Source organism: Paralichthys olivaceus, chromosome 9 (genome assembly GCF_024713975.1).
Source record: "Paralichthys olivaceus isolate ysfri-2021 chromosome 9, ASM2471397v2, whole genome shotgun sequence".
In the NCBI taxonomy this organism is placed as follows: domain Eukaryota; kingdom Metazoa; phylum Chordata; class Actinopteri; order Pleuronectiformes; family Paralichthyidae; genus Paralichthys; species Paralichthys olivaceus.
Genome location: NC_091101.1, coordinates 14,080,151 through 14,104,457, shown reverse-complemented (window position 1 = coordinate 14,104,457; position 24,307 = coordinate 14,080,151). Strand labels below are relative to the sequence as shown.

Sequence of the window (24,307 nt, the reverse complement as noted above, 5' to 3'; positions counted from 1 at the left end):
AAGAGAGGAGAGGGGACAAAAAAGACAAAAAAAGAACAGACAAAGGACTATATGAGGGATGGTTTTGGAGAGAAAGAATTGGGAGAGGGAGAGACAAAGTGCAATAGTGCAAAATAGGTTTCCAGTACAACCATGGCAGCAACGGCAACGATGAAAGTCATGTATCGATTGGCTGGAGCGAACTGTAAAACAAGGTCCTGCCAAGCTGTGTGGCTATTGTAAATGACAGCACAAAGAATGTTCAGCTGTTATTTCATTTCAATGATTCTATTTCAGGGTCTGAGCCAGTTACCACACCGCCCCACTTTAGAGGAAAAGCATCTCAATAGAGCACTGCTGCAGACAGGTTGGAAAGACGATTTTGTGTGTGCGTGTGTTTTGGGGGGGCATTCACAGCAGACAGGCAATCAGACAATGTCTCTCAGGGACGGTGATGCGGCCAAACAAAAGTCTGCTGAGGAGGAAACTTGAAGAAGGAGGCAAATTTGTCAAAGCTACTCACTCGCATTCAACAACAACAACCTCCACTCACCTCTGTGCGTCACAGGAACTTAACTTAAAGGAGGAAAACAATCATAGCTGACAGGAAATGTATTAATGCTGTTATGATTCACAGCAAAATGGGATGACATCTCTTTATATTTTTAGTTATACATCTCCTTGAAATTCTAGTTATACATGATTTATATACATGATTCACATTTTTGGAAACCCCTACTGGATGTGTTTTTGTAGATAATGGCTCCCAGAGGATTAATCTTACTGACTTTGGTTGTCATCTTAGTTTTGCTATAGTTTCACCAAGAGTTTCACACAGTAGGCTACGGTGTGGATGCCATAGGGTCTGCGTTGATCCTACGCTGAAGTATAAACCAGGCTGCAGTAGTTGCACATGTAGTCAGGAGCGAAAACCCATCTCAAAGCTTCAAACCAAGCAATAAAATTGAAAAATCAATTGTAAAACTCATTGGAATTCAGTGAAGGCCAGCAAAGATGGTGACTTCTCCCGGTACGTGTAAAAAAATAATTGCCATTTGCCATTCCTGTCCCCCTTCAAACATGCTAACACGAGCAGATCACAGTGCGTGTGCTAAATTAAAGTATTTGCATCTACTCCTCCCAGTATTTTGCGCACCCGGGTAAAAACACCCAATGTTGCATATTCATTAAGGCAAACGTACTAAATGGACAGTATGTGTTACACTGTACGCAATCCTCAGTGCGCGCTGTTAGTAGATCAGCTTCCATGTTTTCTGTGGGTGAAATCAGGTTTGCTCACGTTTTTACAAACACAAACCTTTAGTAGATCAGTCCCATAGTGTACTAACAGTATACCAGCTTGTTAGTATGCTAATGTTAGCGCGAAGCTTAGCACCCTGCTGTGTCAATGTACATCCACACAAAGCTGTTTACATTGTTTTAGATATTTAGTCTTGTTCAGGAGCTCATTTTTGATTTTTATGAAGTTACACTCAATGTAAAATCCCCCTAAACATATAGTATATCGTAATTTATTCTCTCAAAACTAGTTTCCTAACAAAGGAAAGGAGCAGCTCCACATCCAGCAGCTGCAAGAGCCTCACAGCCAGCCGTAGGGGGAGTTTCTTGGTCTGACTCAAGCTCATCCTCAGATTCACTTTCATACTTCAGACTATTTCTACATTATCCCCGTATTCTGAAACATCCTCCTCTTCCATTTCACCGTGGGCCTCACTCTCTTCCAATATATACTCCAACTCCTGGATATGCCTGATTTATGGCAGCCAAGTCTCTATTGTTGTAGATTTTATTTTTCTAAAAAATTCAGTTAATCACAAAAAAACAAATGGCACTTCTATTGTTAGATCCAGTCGAGCAGAGATGAATAGCCAACATGAATCATATGTTATCTACATTGTTTGGAATTCAAATAAAGATGGTTGGAAACTTATTCAAAAATACATTTTTATTTCTGTGTCGTTTTTAAAACCATAATAATGTCCTGAGTTAATTAGAAGCAAAGAATGAACAAGTGCCAATGAAGTATACATAATACATATTATTGCACTTGTTAAAAGAACTGTCAACTTATTTGACAGAAAATTCAAATCTTGCATCTCAATTTTTGGCAGGGAACCAGCTCTTTTGTTTATGTCTGGATATGGCTTCTGTTTTTTAATTAATCACCACTGTCTAATGTAAGCAGCTTGAGTTAATGCACTATTAGTATTCGCTCTCCCAAATATGCAGAATGATTGACTCACAGAGATCGAAGTTATATTAACAGGCTGTTTTACATGTCCCATGGTGCTCTTCTCACAGCGGGGCTCTTAATCCAGCCCTTTAGGTGTCTACTTATGTGCTTTTATGGATGATGGAGCCAACACTGAGCCCACGCCTGTGGCACCAACAGCCTTTGCCTTTATTCCATTTGCACTTCCTTCTTGGCTACTGCAACACACACTTTTCACACAGAGGCCTTACGTAACGACAGTGAGAGAGGTTTCTATTATTTATACAGGTGGAATGTTCATCTAAACGTGACTCTCTCCACTTTTTGGACACTTGCCTCATTGTACCATCTCGTTCTCTTTCTCTCTTTTTTTTTCTTTAAGCTCGTTGATTTAGAGAGTCGCTATTGGAGAAGTGTGTTGCATGCATGTATGCATATCTGTCTGCACCACAATGTGCTGCACAAAACATTGAGCTCCTTGCATCTCTAGTAGGTCAGGTCCCTCTCTCGCCATGCAGCCGTCTCCTTAAATGAATATTTGCACAGTATTGATTAGCATTAACCACACAGCGGTGTCTTTCATTTGCATGTGGCAGCTGAGGATCTTCACTGGGGAAGAGAAAAAATGAAAAGACCCATGAAGAGAGGAGGAGAGATGGGACAGGCTAAGGGGATGCAAGAAAAAAAAGATAGAATGTAGGTTGTGTGGGTGGTGGCAAAGATGTCAAAAAAAATATTTTCTCTCAACAGGGCTTCCCTTAATAATCCACCCATTATCTTGTGTTTCTTTGCTCACCGTCGAGCCTCAGATTGCCATGCTATGCAATCTGGCCCTCATCAGTGCAGCCAGCCAGACAGAGGGAAGAAGCAGCGAGGCTGGCAGAGGCGTAAAGGGTTGCAGTGAATGGTTGGCTGGGCACCTCACTGTAGGATACCTGAGAGATAATAATGTGTGGAGGCAAGCAGGAGTCATGTATGTCTTGCAAAAGAATAATTGCTACCCTTTCAAGAGCCATTTCTTAATTGGCCGGGCTATTGTTGAGGGGGAACTTGGAGAGGAGACAAGTGTGAGAAAGACTGAGGGTAAGAGAACGAGAAGGAGTTAGAAGAGGACACAGAGAGAGCGGGAGAGAGAGTGAGAGAGAGAGAGAGGATCTCATGCACACGGCTCAGTCTGCGTGTGTGTGTGTGTTGCAGCGGTGGGAGTAGGTGTTGTTGAGTTTCTTTCTACCTTCTCTCTAACACCGTTGCCCTGGGAGCAGTAGTCATGGAGCTACTTTTCAACCAGAAGATATTTCACAGATGCACATTTAGTCACAGACAAAACGCACACAGCAGACACACCCAGTCACAGACGAGCACATAGACCAATTAGCAATACACATGGTTGTGGTTGCACGTGCAACTATTTTTGACAGATATCACAATTTAGAGCTAACATGTTTAGTTTCCCCCTCTGTGACAATACATTCATCCCTCAGTAAACAAGTCAGTTCATACTGTACTAGATTTTCTGGGCAAATTCTCCAGACTTTTCTTTTTTTTAGTTGTTTAAGTGATGAGTCATTGAGTCCTCAGACCCCTCAAAACAGATTCAAACTTGAATCTTATTTCGTTTTTGGGAAAGAGGAGACACTTATTGTAAAAGACAGGCTGTGTACCATGAATGATTCAGTTTTCAGGCCTAAGGTTAGAGGGCTAAAAATGCACGTCAAATACAAACAGAAATAACAACTAAATCAAAGGGACAGTATGGTTAAAATATCATGACCCAGAGCACAAACTATCATAATATCTCTCAGCAGGGTAGATTGGTGGTTCAATATAATGACTACAGTCAATCAGCAAGTGTAAATTTTGTGGGTTTTTTCTAGTGCATTATGCAGGTTGTAAAGGTCTGCAAAGTTAAAAAGCCCAAAAGGTGTTGAAACCACAGAAGACACTTCAAAAGATCAGTCGTCATGTGACATCACAATGGCTCACATTTGCTGATTGCAAGTCTAGCGGCTAGTCAGGCACACCCCTTACAAAGCCAGGGTTGGCATTTCCTACATGCACTGGAAGTGGTTGACCAATCACAACACCAGTGGGCCAGCTGGCCAATCACATCAGACTGGGCTTCATTGGGGGTCCTTAAAAAGACACACGCTAAAGCCAAGCGTTTCAGACAGAAGTTGAAAAGAGGAGCTGCAGCAATGGAGAGTAAGGGGAAACTGATGCAATAATAATCATCCTGAATATGAGAATAGTATGTCTCCTTTCAAAATTCAGTTTTTCTTATAACGCCCCCTTTCAAGAACATTCCCTTGCCCTTTGAAATGTACAGTTTTTCCATTTGAATACTTAATTGCAGAACAATGCAGAACAACCGCATATTTACTGTAGTTAACCTCTTCTCCTTTAGGTCTTTGCAGTCTTAAGGCCATTCAGCATTAACCCCCATGCATTGGATAAGGTCTATTTGTGATGCCAAATCAGCTACAGCATCTTGTGGGGTCAGGGCAAAAAAATGCCCTCAAAGCTACAACCCTTTTGGACATTATTATGGTCAAGGTTTTGGCCTGTCTTTGAGAAGTTGTGTCTTTGAATCTGTGGCATATAGATAAAGGCTCCCAAGACAGCACCTTCGTGTTTGAAAAGATTTTGGTCAAAGTCTGAATTTTAGGTCTGCTAGACTCAGAACCCCTCATTAGAATTCTCGCCAACAGGGTGAAGTCTTGTCATTCTCCTCCTGCTATGATGTGAAAGAGGCCGCTGTGCCCTTGCTTAATTTCTTGAATTAATTTCTCTAGTTATCTCAACCTCACTTGGGATGTCCTAATCAGTGGCGAGTGGAGAGGTGACAGGAAATAAGAGGAGAGAGAGAGGAGGGATGATATGCAACAAAGGTCCTGAGCAGGAGTCCAACTGAGTATGTTTTGACATGTGATCAGCATTGTAGACGGCTAAGCTGCATGAACCAACCAAATCTTTGAAACAGAAAGTATGAGACGTGAAATAAAATTGTAAACAGCTCTGGTGCTAGCAGCCATAATCCTGTGTTTACCCTTTCATCTCGATTTTGTTCCTTTTACTTCCATGATTCCATCTTGAAAGTAAAACTGTGACAGCAGTACATCATGTATTGCTGTTTTATTGAACTATGTGCTTGAGAGTGAGATGTATTTTTCTGGCTGCATCTGTCACACAACCAAATATTGTATAGGCTTTGCTCCTCATCATTATTACACATCTAGCTTTATGATTAGTGACTGTAATGCTTTGGCTTTGTTTTTCATATAACAAAGCCTATTATCGTTTTGCCTGTTGATCATGATGCTGCAACATGACGGAGTCAGCTGTATGCTTGTCCGACTTTTACTGCATGTTTCTCTTGCCTATATATAGTTTAAAAGAATAAAGATGCAACAGCGTGGTAAACAAATAGTCTGTAAACTTCCACCTTCCACCCACCCTTTTCCCAGTTGAAGCTCTGCAGGTGCCCCCTGAGCTAAACATATGAAAACAATCATTCTCTCCTGCTTTTTCACTTGCTGGCTGAGTAGCAATGTGTTGACACTAACGTTTCAAAAAGGCGCTTTTTGTACAAACTGAGAAATATAATCCTGGTGGTGTCCCTGGTAACAAGTAAACAAACTCTTATGAGAGGACATGGTGTATCAGTGGTTTTGCTCATCCCCTTATCTACCACTTGTTTTTAAATTTCATATTAATTCTCCTCACCAACTTCCCTAAACCATTAAACTTTTGACATACCATGGAAATCAACAAAACAAACTTTCCTTCATCATCAGCACGATCTCAAGCAGGTCCTCAGCCAGCGACTGAGCACTTCAGGTTTCTTGTTTATGGGTGAATATCAAACTGCTATTTAAGCCTCCTGTTAGCGAGTTAGTGTAGCTGTTTGTGTGCAAGGCTGCCGAAAAAAAGAAAAGACTGATTATTCATATGCCTGCATGTCGGTGTCCTTCTTGCTTTTTTGACATCTCTCTGATTGTTTAGTAACGACTGAGCAATGTAAAGATGCCACAAGAGCAACTGAACAGTTTAGTGAATTCAACACATAAGTTGTGAATGCTCTTCCATAAAAGGAAATAATAAGACATCGTTTCTGCATTTATTCAGTCCGGAGAGATTTAGCTTTCAAAGTTAAAGCTTTAAGTCAGACAGATTGGACCAGATAAAGGCGTCCATGTTAAGAGAGAGGGAGCTAAAAGGATGTCGGCAACATATATCACTACAACACCTGTGACAATGTGACAACTGGTAGACAAATGAAAAATACATGAAAAATGTGCATGTACCTAACTAGTAATAGCCCAATTTGTCCCATTGTGTGTTTGATCAAATTTAAATTGTAACTCATGATGAATCTCGTCTGGCATGGATATATGAAAATTTTAAAACACTGACTCAATATATCCACTCAGTGTGATTATGTTCTTGAATAGATGTTATACAAGTGTTGGAACATGACATATGAATATTATTAACTTGTACCAGCCCCATTTGCATTTTACAATTGTATTTTCTAAAATGAACTGAGTCTTTAAAACCTTGATCTCTGACAACATCTATGCCTTGTAATCCTTAACGGTGTCATTTCAACAGACTTTTGCACTCACATGTGTAACATATGGTATATGCAGCGTACATTGCCCTGCAGCTAACTTCATGAATCATATGCAGTACTCAGCATTAAAAAACAAGACCTCAATTAATGCAAAGCCTTCTGCAGTACCCAGTAGCCTCCTGTTATTGGTTATAGAACAGGTCACAGAAGGAGGGACATTGGGGGGGAGGAGACAATGGATTCTGCTGTGTTTGCTGTCACAGCCACACCTGAAGGGATGTGATGACCTGTTTGGAGAGTGTGACTCGTGGTGTTTGTATGTGAGGGAGTGATAAAAAGATAAAGATCACCCATGGCAGGAATTTATTTATGCTCTGTTTACTGTACATGTAGGTTATTTTACTAACCGTGCTGCAAGGACAAGGGTTTGGTTGAATTTCTGCACCCAGGGAGAGTGAAAGAGAAAGCTCAAGGTTTTGATTGAGTGCCCGTGGAGGTCCCATCAGATGTGGCTTAAAGGAATAAAGGATTCATTTGAAGGAGAGTGAGAAAGATTACATACAGTTCTCACATCTATCCAAATCCCTTCCAAATCCCTCTACATCGCATTTATCAAGCCATGTGCAGTGTGGTATACTAACTCCCATTGGTCTTATCACAAGGCTACCATGTATCACTGTTGTCTAGCGGACATTATCCCACGATATACTTAGGAGCATGCTCGCAAACCTGAGTGAGTCACCGGTCTATATTACAAAAAGTCTAAGTGGTCATCTCATTCTGTTTTCTTATAAAGTTTATTATATAAACACTTGTTAGACGGTACATATACATGTGGAAGCAGTGTGAAACCCCTGAGGTGCAGCCTTAAGCATATTCTTCTCTTTCCTCAGGGCACCTCAGTTGAGCCAAGTGCCTCATACCAATGCACCTATAGTCCGGTACATCATGTTGACCATCCAGGTTCCAGCAGAGTGTAGCAGCAGTTTAGTGCAGGCATTGTGCAGTATCCCCACTCCAAGCTTACCAGATGTTGATAATTTTCAATCTTCACATGATACAAATATATAAAAAACAGTGTCTGACATTTGGTTTAGTCATTTGACTTGTGTTTCATTAAAGCAGCAGTGTGGAAACAGCTGCTTTGATCTGTGCATGTTATATTTGTCATTATAGAATAAAATAATGTAGCTGGTTAGGGTTTTAGATCTGTGGAAGTCAAACTATTTGGTGTTGTTTCTTGCTGTGCACTTCTGAGCACTTTTCAACAGCTCACCCACACTCCCTGGTCTCATTAATGCCATTTATTCCACATTACACACCGATAATGTGGTCCAGGAAAAAATAAAAATATATATGTCACAAGATTTCTAAAGTTCCTAATGAGATAAAGTTTAATTTTGTAGCAATGTTAAATGGGGGAGCTGATGATTCTGACCAAAAACTCTCCCTGTAGTTTTCATAAAATCCCTCTTGCTGTGACGAACAGGTCGGGTAGCGACAAAACAATTGATTGACCTCTGGCGATGCAGATGGCAGCAGGAGCCAAAAGGTGTTGAAACCACATCAATATGCTGGAGAGTTTGCTTGGCTGCACTATATCTGTGATAGACTTTCTGTGGTGTGCAAGATAATACTTTATCTCAATTGCAGCTCAAGACAATTCTGATGTTTAAATAACGGTTATGGTCAATTCAAATTAATGCTGAGCTGTCCAAATCAAAATCTAATCTCCTTTGAAATCTAGAAATCTTTAAATTGAAAATGCTCTGTGTAGTGGATGTACAGACTTACATATTTAAATTATTGATATTACACTTGAAATATTTGCTGAAATACTGTCGAAGGAGTCGGAGAGAGAAAAATAAAATATATTTTAAAAGTAAAGTTGCAGTTATTTTGTATTGTATGATTTTATGCCAATCACTTAAGAATAACTAAAACAGACATATAAAAGGGGTGTACATGTGACTTAAAGACTGTGTTAAGCAATTAAAAATATATTTTCTTAGTTTGTCACACCACAGAGCAATGTGTTATCAACCACCCAAGCACATTTGATTGCTTAAGAAGATTGCCCAGTATATAAAAATATGGTTCAAAATCATGAAAAAAATTAGCAGTATTCTGCTTCTCTCAAACAGCTCTCCCTAACTAGGCATGGCTTCTATGGCTGCTGGGCCGGTTGCTGTCAAAACACTACAGAGAACAACCATGCTGAAGTCTCCCGCTGTACACAGTTTGCCCATTTACTAAAGCAAAGTGGGCTGTTGAACTGTTTTTTTAATTAATTACTAGTGTACTATCAAAAATAATCGTCAGTGTCGTGTTTGATTGCAGCGGCATCAATTCACAGCTTCCTTTCATCCTGACGTTCTTGAACTCATCACCTTCATGTGTGTCTCCGTGTATGTGCTAGCGTGTGGCGCTAGCTCTGCTGCTAATCTCATTTGATCAGTGGAGAACAGCTTGGTTTTCATTTCGCTGTTTACACAGGCAGGGTGTCTGCCTGAAGACAACCGCTACACGCAGCAGAACCGCGGCGAGAGAGAACCGTTGATGCTACGGTGCTCTACCTCTTTTATCATTTGCTAGGCTAATGATGGTTGCACTTCGTCATGCATGTTGACCAATCAAATCTTTGATGGCGTTTTGCAATCACCCTGTCGAATCAAATGTATTAAATCAGGAATGCTGTAAAATGGCCAAACTTCATAATTCAGTACTACATAGCTCCCATTTTTTCAGTAATCACTTACTAATATGTACAGCATGTTAGGAGACAAATGACTGATTTTGGATTGCGGATTTTCTTTATGGTTTACTGATTAAACAATATGTAATTACCTCTGTCATATAGGTTATGAGTTTCTCTGTGTTTGTTTGTCTAGTTGGATGAATTACCACAAAACTTTGTGGGTTCAGAGAAGAACCTATTTTGGTGCAGATCCAGATCTTTCTCTAACTTTGCGAGATAGGGCGTTAACTACTAAAATAGCAATTCATGAATCTCTTTGAAAAGATTTTGTCATGGTTAGGGGTGATGGTTATTGATAATTATGAGTGTCTGCGGTTTCATAGGGGGGCTGTTGGGCCTTGGTGACTGTATGCGCTCTCTGACTGCCATTCCAGTTTGCAGTTTAATATAGCTGTCTTAGGTGGTGGTGTAATGACGATGGGAAGGATCCAAATCAGACACAGAGCTGGAGCTATACAGTTCAGGGGTTTACTACAAATAATGTTTACAGCAAGGTGAGTCAGGCAAAGGTCAAAAGAAAGAGACACCGTCCAAACCAGGAAACAGAACCAAAGGTGAGCCGGCAGATCCAAATCCAAAATCCAGGGAAAACAGAGCAAACCTCCAAAAACAGGCATTAATAAGTGTTTTATAATGACTAATAAAGAGCCAATATGCCTCTAATATGAATGCTGATAAGAAACTAGTTAATGGTTTATATGTGTTCCCTAATATAAAGTGTTTTCCAAATTAGCAATTAATAACAAACAAAAGGGAACAGTGATTTTAAAATAAGACAGTAAGTCAAAAGGTTCACAGTGATGCAGATCAGCAGGTGTTAATGGTGGGAATAATATCCCTGCTGTTGACAGTTTAACACAATCACGATGTGACAGCAGCAGTCGTGCAATTCTATTTGACTTTTTATGACTCTAATATAAAGCCACTTAAATCGTTCAAGTGAATATCAGCAGAGTTCAAACTCCGACAGATTGAAGGATTTCGAGAAAAACGTGGAACATTGAGCTGTTGCCATGGCGAGCAGAAAGCATAATGGAATGAGCTGCACAATGGTTCTTTTAACTCTCATGTATGAGTATTGTATATCTCAAGGTTTTTTTTGTAGCTGATGCTGCCTACGCTTTACCTTTTCAGTAGTCTCTCTGCAGCTGTGTAGTGTTTATGTTTTATTCACCCTGACTTTTCAATGAGCAATTTTTGCAATTCACATTTCACCAAATTGTGTTGAGAAGCTTCTTCCACAGGAATGATAAACTGCTGATGGTCACCACCATAATCCTTCTAATTCTGTGCTCTGCAAGGAGGTGTGAGCAGAGGTTGTGTTTTGACAACCTCGGAGGCAACAGAAGCGCGAGGGAAAAACTCACCTCACCATGTAACCCAATAGAGCTTAGTGAATAATGTGTCTCTGCTGAACTAAAAAAGGGGAATAAATAAATAAGCTCCTTGTGAGTAATAATCCAGACAGCGGGCGGGTTGAATTGAAATATCAAGCAGGGGAAATGGAGGGATAGCTTTGCGAGGGTGACGCTATGTAACAGGGTAAGAAACACCACACCATGGTCAAAGTAAGGAAATCATTAGAGATGATGAGACAGGGTGCATTTTTTAAAGGTCTGTAAAATTTACTGTTGTTTGAAAGGTCACTGTCTGGTGCTGGCAAGCAGCTGGGAGTAGTAAACGACCCTTCTTATCAAATGTTAATGCTGGCAGACCTCACGTCACACGCCAGCAGCAGGAATATGTCTTTGAGGTCCTGCAGGTTCCATGGAAACAAGTCATTTCATTTACATGTGGAAATGCAAGCAGCTAATTGCTTTTCATGGAACATCAAATAGCAGAATGGCTTTTTGTCGTAGGGGCCAAATGGAGTGCTCATGGGAGGGAAGGAAATGTAAGACCTCCCCGGGGTCTGTTGAATCAGTCTGTTTTTGTCACCATATGTGTCACCGGTTTTGTGGGCAGTAGACTCAAGTCCGGAGAAGAAGGGAATAATATTCAGTGTTCCTGAGGGATGTTTGTCGTTTAGAGGAAGTGCTGTTTTTGCATAGGGACAAAATAAGGGTCACCCCAGGCATTAATGCAAAGAAAACAGTTGGTTTTTTTGTAGTTTTTTTTTTTACATTGCATGCATTTAAAACTCAGGCTTAGAATTACAGATGCACTGTAACACTGTATAAGCATTTTTACGTCTATGTTTGTGTGATCATATGGAATTTAAAATTGCACATTGTAATTTGTTGCCATCAGCTGATTCTCCTCTGGCAGCCTCTAACTGCTGACTAAATTAGGATGTGTGCCCACACTGACTCAATAAATCCAGCCAATGCGAATATTGCTATGTGGTGTGTCTCTGTTGTAAACATTATCAGAGAGATAGGGCCCATTACGATGTGTGTTAAAATGACTTTGGGCCACAAGGAAGATGACACTTACTGTCTGTTTACCGTCTCAAGACTGATAACATGATGTGACGGAAGCAGAGAAATTGATTAAATCTTCGGCGGCGTGGCAATGAATGTTAATTTTCCTGGAAGATGTAATCTCTGCCATGAATGGTTTGTCGTAGACATTAGTGTAAACCCTTATGTGACTGTTATCATTTCCCTTTTGTCCCAGCTGAATGGGAGATCAAATGATCTGTGATTACAGTGATACGGTGTTATTTTCAATCCCAAACATGCCGGAACCAGGAAATGTAGATGGCAAATCCCCCGGAATTATTCATAAATCTAATGATATGCTCACCACTTGGCAATTTCAAGAGAGGAAATAAGACTTGCATATGAATCTTCTTCTTTTTTCATTGAGAGCTATGAATAAGAGTAAGTTCTCGTTAATGGGGACACAGAGAAAAAGCGAAACAAAGCAAATATATGGCTAACACACTGAGGGCCCACGGTTTTCGTATTTACGAGTGCCCTGGAGACACAAGGCATACTAATCACCCAGCCAAGGCTTGAACTGGTGTCTGGAAAAAGTAACAGTGTCACTGGTAATTACGCATGTAGAGCGGGGCTTGTCCAAACACAATTGAGATGTAAAACAAGGGAGAGAAGGCTGAGAATGTAAATTCACCGGTTTCTTTTTCCGTTCCCCCCTTGATACACTGTTGTGTTGTGCAATGCGCACCTCCCAATTCCTCTTTTCTCTCTTTCTCGATCCTCTCTTCTTCTTTCTCCAGACAAGACTGCAGCAGCCCCATCAGTCTGAGAGGACAAAAAGTCACCGCTCTAACAGATACCTCATTTAACACTGCCCCCTACTGTTCAGAAACAGTAGGGACAGTACAGACAGAGAAGCAGAGATTGCAGCTTCTCGCTTCAGTTGCTCCATCCAAATGCCAACTTCTGCACAAAATGTTTCATCAGAACAGTATTTTTATTTGGATTGCCAGTGGTTTTAATTTTTTTTTTAAATGCAGCCATACAAGCTGTTAAATACATTAACGCAAGTTTTAAAATAGCATTCATATCTTCCTACCTGGTTTGTGCGTGTGAACTCACTAAGACTTAAACAAAAGATGGGGGGTAACACTGTCCATTTAGGACTGTCTGTTTATCAGATAGAGAGCGAGGGTCGGAGAGGGAATAGTGCTCAATTGCGAAAGAAAGAGAAGAGACAAAGACAGAAAGAACCAACCAAATCATTAAGATAGACAAATATAGATTTCCTGTCAGTGCTTCATTGTAATTGCACATCTCTTTGGTGTAGAAGATGTAAACTAACCTGAAGAAAACCCAGAATGTGTGTTACGACTATTTCTTCTTAAGCCCTGTAGGAATGCATTCAGGCTGCCTCTTTAAACAACCTCTACAGGACGACTGATAAAAACAACGAGCTAAGAGTGGAGAGAGAGAGAGCTGGAGAGTAAAAGGAAGAAAAAATGAGTAAATTCGCTGGCACAACACGCTGAAATTGGTGCTCGTCTCTATACGTCCCCTCCCACCTCCTCCCTATCCTTACCTCCATCCCAATCTGAGCCCTTCTTCCCCTCCACCCTCTCAATTGGTACTGTCCAGGAAAATAAACGATCTGCAAGTGCAGGCACAGCATGGTGCCAGAGTTAACTTAGCCTGAGTCAGAGAGATGTTTTAAATTGTATTCTCAAAAGGTCATGCTCCCCTTTCTCACAGTCTCTGCTTGTCACCTCAGCTTTGTGTGTGTGAATCCTCTCCTATTGATCCGGCTTTCTCCGACTATAGCGCGTCCTCGTCGGCAACGCTGCTCAAACTGCGGAGTGCTAGTGTGGGGAGGCTCCAACAGTGCGCCCAGATCACAGAGCGTTTGATAGAGGAAGGAGGAGTGAGAGGCCCCAGAGATGGGGAGGGCTGGATTGCAAAGAAAGAGGGATGAAATGGGATGGGGATGACAAGGAGGAAATGGGGAAGTGGGCATTATCTTCAGTATGAACTGCAAATTGTTTGCAGCCTCTCCCCAGATGTGTGAATCTTTTTCTTTTTTGTCGAGCTTTGAAAATCCAAAAGCTCTCCCCCTCCCCTTCTTGGCTTGTTAAACCAAGGCCAAATCACAAACCCTCATGTGTAATTTCTCAACAATGCTTCTGGCTGCCTGGCTTGATGGCTCAATGTTCCCTGTATGACATACACTGCCTCAAAGGGAGGTCTGCGCTTTTATTCAGCTCAAACTTGATACCAAGGCTGTTGAAACACCACAGCTTTTCTTCTAAATACAGACTGTGCCTGTACGTGTGTCTGTGTCAGTGTATTCGTGCACGTATGAGATAGAAAGGCAACATGACAGGTGGACTGAAAATACATTGTATGCAAAACATTTTATTCAGTCAAGCGACTTGTTTTTCCAGCGTTTCTTCATCACTGTTGTCTGTCTTTTCTCCATTTCTTTCTTTCTTTTTCTGTTCTCCCTATTTTGCTGTCTGCCTTTCTTTGTCTTTCCCTTTCTTTTAAATACCCTTTATATGGCCTTTAAAAGGTGTGCCATGCCTGAGAATGAATTACATTTTCACTTAGCATGACAAATTAAAAGATCTCTCAAAGCAAGCAAATGTCATCTTTATTTGGTTGGGCCTATCAATAAAGTTGCTATCGATCGGCGTCTCTTTATTTGCAACTCTAGTCCTGTGTGTGGGGGACATTAATCACGTTGCCAAAGATTCGTGTGGTCACCAGGGATCTTAAGAAACAGCCACTTGGGATACCAATAGGCCGAGCGGTTGTTGAATTAGTGCCTTTGAGTTGTTGGTCTGAGTGAAGACTCCTGTCCACTTGTATGTGAATTAGCAATTGATCGCAGGCAGCGAGTGCCAAAAGGATGGAATTTCTGAGTGGGCAGGGGCAAGAAAAAAGAAGTCTGTTATCACAAGTGGATGTTTTATTATTAAAACAAAGTTTCCTGAAAAAGCTTCCAGGCACAAACATTTCCACACATTTTATTTCGGGTCACATTGAGAGCAAACAACATGCTTTTAATGGGACGTTTGAATAATTAGTTAAATTCATCCGTAACTAGTGGACTGCTCCTCACAGCACTCTGACACAGCATCCTCCCACGCTCGTGTCTATACTATCAGAGGCAGGATAATGAACAATCCCATCAACCAACAGAACTGAACATTTAGCCTCGGTGTCCTGTTGTACCGCTCCATAGGCAGCTCTGCACAATGGTCTCAGCTTGAATTAAATTTAAATCTCTGAGCGAACGTGTAACTTGTAAACGTCCACCTTCACCATCTGTATGTACACTTTATAGTTGAAGTACACACAAAGAAAGCAATGTAATGTTTTCTGTGTTTTTTCTGAAGTTGAGAACCTGGGCCACAAATTTCCATAAAATTCACATTTATTAACATTATTCTTATTGTTCTTATTATAATATTTAATTCTTTAGAATTATATTATACTCTCACACACATTTTGTCCACCTAAACTTATTTCTTTGTATTTCTCCCAACATAACATTTTCATTTTTGTAAATTTAAAACTACAGTTTCAAACTTGAAATTCCTGATGAAGTGTAAGAGTAGCACTCATCCCAATATACATTTTTTTTTTAAATTTTGCTGGTCAGATAAGTGATTTAGTGCCTATTCACACGGTTCCAGCAGTTGTAGTAAATATGTGACCAGCACCGCAGAGCAAACTTGAGTTTTCTCTGAGGTGAACATGGCTCTGATGGCTGGAGAAATGAAATCATAGACACAGGCATAAATACTGCTCTCTAGTGCCACCATGTGGGAATTTGAAATGCAACTACTCACTAAACTGAGGAAATCATGCAGCTCTGTAAGATTTATTCATTTTAGTTATATGATAAAACTCGTTAAGGAGCATTGGGTCTGGATCCCAGTTCTACATCAGTTTGGACAGAGGATAGGGGGCGACCTGTAGGAGGTCCAGTCAATAAATCACTCACATTCATATTCATGGAGGCTGTGAAGTTTCATACAAATACTAACATAGAGAAACATTTTCACTTCTGTCAGGAGACTGTAAATTTTCCCACAAGTCATTGATCTTTATAAAATTGTGTTTTGTCATCTATCAGCATTAATTATTTGAACCAGTTCTCTCCTCCACTAAAACTCGATACATGGCGGAAGAGTCTTTTTTCGATTAATTTAATCATAAGTGAGGGATTTATTTTATAAAGGATTTTTGGATATTCAATAAATTTTGACCTGATTAAGAATCCGATGTAATCTAATTCATTTCAACGGTGTCGTCTTCTGACACAGTAACTTTAAAGATTTCATCCTACAGTTATTCATCATTTTGACTTTGCCGTTATAATTTCTTTATTTCACTATAACTTACATTTTTCAACCAGACCAAAAAGTGTGAAGACATTTGAATAATGTCCTTAGATGGGAGTATAATCTATAAAAGATTCATATAGAATAATGTTGTTCTGTACTGTTATTGTTTATATACCAGATCCTTTATGTGGCAATGACCCGACGAGATGGATGATCACTGAGCAGGCCAAAAAAAGTGACTTGCATGCAAATGGACGCAGCTCAGTGAGGCTCACTTACCCAGGCATCACTGTATCGCACTCATTTAAAGATAACCTCTGCTGCACTAAGCAGGGAATCACAAGAAATGTATGTATTTCAAGCTATAAGCTGCATGCACCCAGATAGCTCAAAAATCCCTACACCATCACCATCTTCCCTCCTAAACACGCGCACACTGTGCTACGAGATAATCACTGCCGTAATGATTCCACAAATTAGGAGGAGAACGGCACGCCAGATTAGTGCCGAGCACAGAGCCAGCAAAGGGCTCTGGGAGAGGGGAGGTCGAGATGATGGAGGAGCAACGGTGAAGAGATAGAGAGGGAAAAGTCAGAGGGAGAAGGCAAGAAAGAAAGTGCTGGCAGATAGTTTTATTCCTTAATTACTCCCCTTGTTAACCCCTCTCAGTAACTCTAAGTCTGGTTCGTGCGAGGTCAGGACTACAAAGTGTCTGGATGAAGAGGCCGGGGACAGTTTAATCCCACTTCCTTGTGTGTGTCTCTGCCTCACCTATAAATTCTTTCCACTGTCCCTTTCTCCTTCTGTTGTCTCTTAAACCTTCCTGCAGAACCACACACGCTCTTTACTTCCAGAAGGCAACCACCACATGTTATTTGAATATCAGTTTTCCATCAAATGTTCACATTCGCCTCAGTGCAGTCAAGAGTATAAGCTTTACACATTTATGTAATGCAGCCAAAATATGCAGCACATTTTAGTTGTGTTGTCTATATGTTCATCTGACCTGAACTAAAATCTCTCCATCTGCACGCAGCTGACTCTATAACGCAGTGCACCACGTTTCCTCTTTTCATAAACACGCTCACCTTGTTTCATGTTGTTTTTTCCTGTAGCAAGAGCACATTGTGTCCGCTGCTTTTCTGGCGGTGGATGTGTTCAGAGATAAAAGTTTCGTTATCAATAAGATAGCACGATAAGGTTCGCATGCACACATCTATTACACACTGACCTTGGAGAGCATTGAAGGACATGCTCTCCAAACATATCCAGTGGAAGCCAGATAACATGCTCTGCAGTAATTACACTGCAGTGACTGGGACTAAAGTCAAAATTGTGTAAAGTAAATATAATACATTTTGTCACATTGCCTGTATCATGATTTCACAGTAGCTGCTCATTACATTTTATATAGATACTTTATTATAATGTAATCCACAGCAAAGGACAACACATGCTGCAGTAAAAGACAAAATAATGTGATGCTGGTGAAAAATGTCACACTGCAGAGACTGGACTGTACATACCAACAGGGTCCAGAGGATTATTGGCGGCTCAGCTTGAGTTTAGAATGGCCAGGCTGTGTGATCTGAGGGAGCTTAAATATGGTATAATGGTTTTTGACCAGGCAGCTCAAGTAGAGCTACTCTCCAGGGATTCTGACTTGTTTTTTCAGCGTTTAAACGAAAAACACATCCAGACCGTCCAGAAAACAAACTAGCCTTTCGTGGTGGTGGTGGTGATACAGGTCAATAGCAAATAAATAAGGTTTAGGCGAGCCTCGCTACAACAGTGTGCAGAGGGGCATCCAACAAGTGGTGTAGCCCAGACATGGAGGGAATGAAGCAGCAGTTACAGCAGTAATTATTAGTGAGTATGGTGCAAATGTCAGGATGTTCGGCCACTGCTGAAATAGACTGCTGAGACTGGTATTCAGACAGTGCTGAAAGTAAGAGTACTACCTCGGATCAGCAAATGTAGCAAAAATACTACATTCACATGAAATCTTTGGATTTGTTTTTGTATCGTTACCTCTGCTAAAGACGTCATGTTTTCACCCGTCTGTTCGACAGATTAGGAAAAAACTACTGAATGGATTTTCACGAAATTTGGTGGAAGGACGTGATCTGAGTCAGGGAAGAAGGCATTCAATTTTGGTGCAGATTAATTCATGCATCTTGATGAAAAACATTAGACATGTTAAGGGAAGATTTGGTACAGACCCAATTTAAAACCTGTATCTAGTGAATTAAATGTGTGGTTTCATAGGGAGACTGTTTTATGTACTCTATTGAGTGCCATTCTAGTTAAGTGTGTATGTAGTTCATATTAATCTGGAAACATTGTTCTTACAAACCACTTAGTAAATGCAAAGCTGTTCTTGAAATGCATATTGAAATCACATTTTCATCAATCACTATAGTATTTTTAAGGACTACAAGCTCCATGCAAATTAAAACTGCCCCTGTATTGTAAGTTAATAACTACAATTAAAGCATTTATTTTCCTCAGTACTTGTTTTACACATATGACCACCACAAATTTTATTAGTTGTGCTTTTCCCAAGTAATGATCAGCCCATGCACTGTTGTACCTGCAGTATGCACAGGTGGTTGTTCTAGAAGAGTACAGAAAATATGTTTATGCAGAAGATTTAATTTGCTAACATATCTCAATATTTTTTCCACATTTTTGAATTCCAATTAATCTGCAACCGTGCATATGTTTTATGAGCTCAAACACAAAAAATAAAATATGAAACATTTATGTGTCTTTCCTGTAAAGAAATAACATGTAAGACTTAAAAGATCCACTCATAATTGGTTTCAAGGTGTTTTTGTTAAACTTGATTCAGCAGTATTAAAACAAACTGCTTCACAAAACATAAACCAGATAAATAATAAAATAAAAATACCACTGTTGGTTTTATCATGGTCCATGCACACTTCATACAACCACCAGTAGGAGGAGGCACACGCTTCACCTCCAAACCTCCTGACCTAGTTTCAACCCAGTGTCTAGGACATTTTGTTCTCGTCTCATCCATCGTTCCTCATTTTGTCACGTGATGTTCACAGTTTTAAGTAGCTTAAAGGCCAACACCTCTAAAGAAAAACAACACATTTCACTTTCACGGCTCCCGGCTGAAAGGAATGTCCTTGTCCATGTAAACAGTTGATCTGTGTCCACCACAATGAAGGAATTAAAAGCTGAACCTTTAATGAACTTGAGAGAGAATAATAAAGGGCGTCCAAGCATGAGCTGTGGTGGGCTTTTGTCCAAGGCCTGTTTATTGTAATCAAATGTTTTCCTGTGTCAACTCTTTAAACGCATTTAACTCGGATTCCATATCATTTTCTATACTGCAGCCTGTGGTAATTAAACAAAACTAGCCAACATCTATGTCTGTATATCTTTATTGGTGGACTACATGACCTCAGACAGTGAGGAAAAACACACACACACACACACACACACACACACACAGGACTACTTGTTGTGGACAGATATGTTGAGGAAGCACATGTTAGTTTCGCCATGGAATGAGAAGCAGATACACACTCACTGTTTTGTCGCTGTGCAGCTTGGTGCAGTGATAGTAAAAGTTTTCAAAAATTCAGCACTAAGAGGATTATGTTACGAAGAGCTTTTTGCCGTGTGTGCTAAGGTGTCTTTATCAGCGTTGCTGATCAAATAGCGATCGCACGGGAGCGGGATCATGCGGGCCTCTATGTGAAGATGCGCTTGTGCGATGTGTGCATGAGTTTGAAGCTGTCACTAAACAAGAGGTTTAGATGTGCCCTGCTGGTTTTGTGCATGCAAGTGACACATTAAAAAGCTCAGCTGAAAGTGAATTCTGCAACTGCATTACAAAACATTCAGGGACGTCTGTTGTGTTATTTTGGTTAAGGAAGATTCACATGGAAATAACTGATCTTAATCAGATTATACATGAGCACTGTCTTCCACATTAGTTCAATGTATCTATCAATTATTATCCAAGTGCTCATCTACCTTTTTTTTTCTCTGTAGTCTCAGGGTGACGTCAATGTGGCAAACAGGTTTTGAAAGCAACTCCCAGCAAACTACTTGAACCCAAAGCAACCATCACAGTCACTGAAGCTTTGGTGTAGCTGATAACACTTAGTGATAATGGCTGCCACCATCCGGGGAATACTTTATTCCTTAGAATCAAGCAATTGTTTAATTCCACAACAGTAAATGGTCATGAAAACAAGGCAGATGCCCCTTTGGCAAAACTCCTCTCCAGGGAAGATATTTAGGCTTAGGAGGAAAATCTCCGACGGTGTGTCTGTGCAGCGACTCGAGTGGCTGTATGATACCGACCCATAAGGCAGACAAAGCTGTCGGCAGACATATCCCACAGCTGAACAAAATGTACAGAGCAGCCACCACTAAACCCATGAAAGGCCTTGCCAGTCAGCCAAAACAGCAGCCTTTGTTCACTGTATCACTAATCTTCCACAAAATGTTAGGATGAGGCACATTGTGCTCACCACCCTTGTGGTGACAATGCAGATTAGAGACATACAGGGAAATGAGCTGCAGGATGAAATGTTGTGAAATTAACTAGTCTATGTCAACAATGCCAACTGACAAAACACATTTAGGCAGGGAGGTGCTCGTGTTTTTGTCAGAACCTCTGTGGTATGTCTATACATGTGTTTCTGTGTGGATGTGTTTTGTTTTGCACATGTCTCAGAGGAACACAATCCAGCACAATTGCGTAAAAGAAAAAGTGGCTTCAATAAATGGAGCTCCCTGCACAGTTGTCTTAGATCACCTTGAGGCTCATTTTTAAAGGTGCGTGCCTTTGTCTCACTCACTGAAAACATGTTGCCTGCACATTCGTCATCAACTTCTCTGTGGCTGCTCGACAAAGTGAAAGCAGTCATATTCAGAACAAGCTGTCCTTGGTTGGTTATTACAAAAGGAAGTGGCTGAAAACCACCTACACACACACATACCAGCCTTCACTTACAGAAAGACATCATTACTAAAAGGATGTCGTGCATCTGTTGACAGTGAAAGGAATCTAAGCTGAAAAGGCTTTTATGAAAATATCTCATATTTTCCAATGGTAAATTAGTGCTTGTGGCCAAAAGACTTCCTTCGATCAGTCATAAAACATTAGTTGAACATATTTCAGAAGTTATCTTTCAACAGAGACACAGAAAGAACTTTTGATTTTATTCGACTTGCTGATACAGTGAAATGCTGCATGGATTCTTCATTCTTACATTTACTTCAGGCACAGAATCATCATGTGAAAGTATGTGCAACAAACCCAATGTTTGAACTGTGCTTTGAACTGACTTGTATTTTAATGTGACTTCATCATGGTTGGACAATTTGTAATTAAGTGGATGTTGAGCATGATCTCTTGTTTGAAGAAAAGATTAATTCCCTTTCTAAAGAAAGGGATTTCATACTGAATACACAAATCATAACCTTATTATGCAATAGAAAGAGAGCATTAATTACGTATACTGTAGGTATTTCTAAGCAAGGTTAGAGGGCATGCTCCGAGGCATGCAGAACCCCATAGGAGAAGTCATTTGTTTATGTAGTTTTTCGAGTACAGACTCAAGGCTGTTGATATTGTGTGTTCTCACACTGGGACTGCAGCTAAGCCAACTTGACCTTATATCACAGCAGCAGCTCCAGTTGTAGGGAAGAATGCACCATCCTCCCACAGCCACAGCTCATTGAAAGAGAAGCACACTGGGGGCAAAAAACAACTCCAACAAGAGGTAAAAACCTAGAAAATAAACATGGCCACAAATGTTTTTTTATTGGAATGCTAGAATGCTAACTTTCAAATTTGGGGTGGGTTTACACAGTGGGAATATATCATAGGGTAATATACAGCTGCATACTGGTTATTTGTTATTTTATATAGTAATGTGTAGCCTATGCCAGTATTGGCCCGAGACTGATTAGATGGTAAGTGGTCTGAATTTATAGTATAATTTAGAGTGCTTAACAGGACAGTTCTACAATTCACCCAGTCAAGCAGATTCATGTGTGTTATATGCAGCACTTTCTCAATCACACCACTCATACACTGCCAGCGCAGCCGTCAGGGGCAATGTGGGGTTCATCGTCTTGCCCAAGGACACTTTAGCACATGGAAGGGTGAAGCCAGGGATCAAACTACCGACCTTCTGTTTAATGGATGACCCGCTCTACCTTCTGAATCACCATTGCTGCCGGTAGATCAAGAAACACTGTGGACACTGTACAACCGATGCCAAAACTCTAAGAGAAGACAAAACTCCAAAATGTAAAAGTTATGCCCCACAGCATACTTGGACTTTCTTTGTCAACATTAATGCTCATTTGACAATAGATTTTGAGAGTTGGTGTGCATTCCTAAACGGGCTGCTGTGCACTTACAGTGGGGCCTGTGCTATTATCGGTGTTATATCGGCGTTATAACAAAGCTAAATATTTACTAGTTTGCACCTTTTTGTGCATAATAAACTAGCGAAGAAACCATATTTTCACATTTCCATTGCAATCTTTTTGAAATTTTAAGTTATAAGGACTGCTATTCTAATTTTTTTAACAAATCAACAGCACATAATCAAATGCCGTGTCCTCAGTTGCTCTGAAGTGATTATTTTATCTACTGAAGACATTACAATTAGATTAAATTGTTGATTGATCGTTTTAGAGTCAAGTTTTCCCATGGCCCAAGTCTGCTGTAGTGTTTTACTGCCCAGATCAAATCTGCTCTGACCTTAAAAAACAACAAGGTCACATGAAAAGTGAGAAAGAGATAGAAGAGAAAGAGGGCAACAGTGCAACTTCAGTATTTCCATAAATCGACTTTCCAAAAAACCTGCAAGTAATGTGCATGATAATGTGACCACCTCTCTTACTGTCCCTCATGTACTGGCGTGTAATGAGGCAATAAAATGAACAAATGTCACTGTGCCCAATAAAATATTTATAATAAATAAGCCTTAATTAATATGAAATTGTTAGACATCCATCATTGCTCAAAATGCTTTCAACAAGATTTGCCAGAGGGGGGGAATTAGGATCATTGCAATAACAAGGCTTGGAAATTACTTCCTCTGCTCGTTGTATGTACTTTATTGCAATAAGGAGAAGTAACATTGTGTCACATTAGCTTTCAGAAAGAGTTTAATATGTGATTATGAATTCTTTGAAGGTAGAAATGAGCTCAGTGTAACAGGGTCAAAAAACTCCAAAATCCTCCTTCGGGAACCATAACATGTCCTCCACCACTGCCAACTTCATTCACCAACTGGCACATTCACTGTTCTTAACATGAAGGGCTTTGAAATGCATTTGCCCTATGATGACTGGGATAGTTAACGCAGGTGTTTGGATCCCTTTTTGGCTCTCACATTAAAATATATATGAATTGGTCACGAAAGCCCATTTCCCAAGCATGCAGGAATAAAGCCAGCTTGTTTCCACCCTCTTAGTGTTTGTTTGTTTTTTCTTGTATTTGGGAAGTCCACCCTACTGACATCATACGGATTTCCTGTACTCTTACTCTATAGTTTCTGAAAGGTCTGCACTCCACACACAACTCCTATGTGTCAACATTACTACATAGAAACAGTGTTAAGTAGTGTTGCTTTTTATCCTCATAAGGAAGACGGGTCCCAAGAATGTTTTCAACACACACACAAGCCATTGTGAATCAACTGGTCTTTGTCCAAAATGAGTCCCCAAAGGTAGACTGTGATAGAAATACACACACTCCCACGCACACACTGGCAGACACACACAAACGATAACTGGTGAATCATCTCTAGAGCCCAGATGCAAATCTACCCAAACAGTGGTGGCACGCAAGCAGCAGTTGTCTGGGCGCTGTGCCAGTCTGCAGAAGGGAGACGCAGTGTGCTAGGACAGGCGAGGTCGTAGAGTGCTTTTTCTAATCAGCGCTTTTACTGGGCAAAGAAAGTGCATGTGAAACATAGAATAATATGTCCATTATGTCTCATGCAGCTGTGGCTTCTG

General features: G+C 40.4%; 1 long non-coding RNA gene across 2 annotated transcripts in view; it reads left to right on the top strand.

The window, feature by feature from the left end:
- Window positions 1–24,307, top strand: part of LOC109632228 (uncharacterized) — a 105,456-nt gene that overhangs the window by 44,318 nt on the left and 36,831 nt on the right. The window lies entirely within an intron of this gene.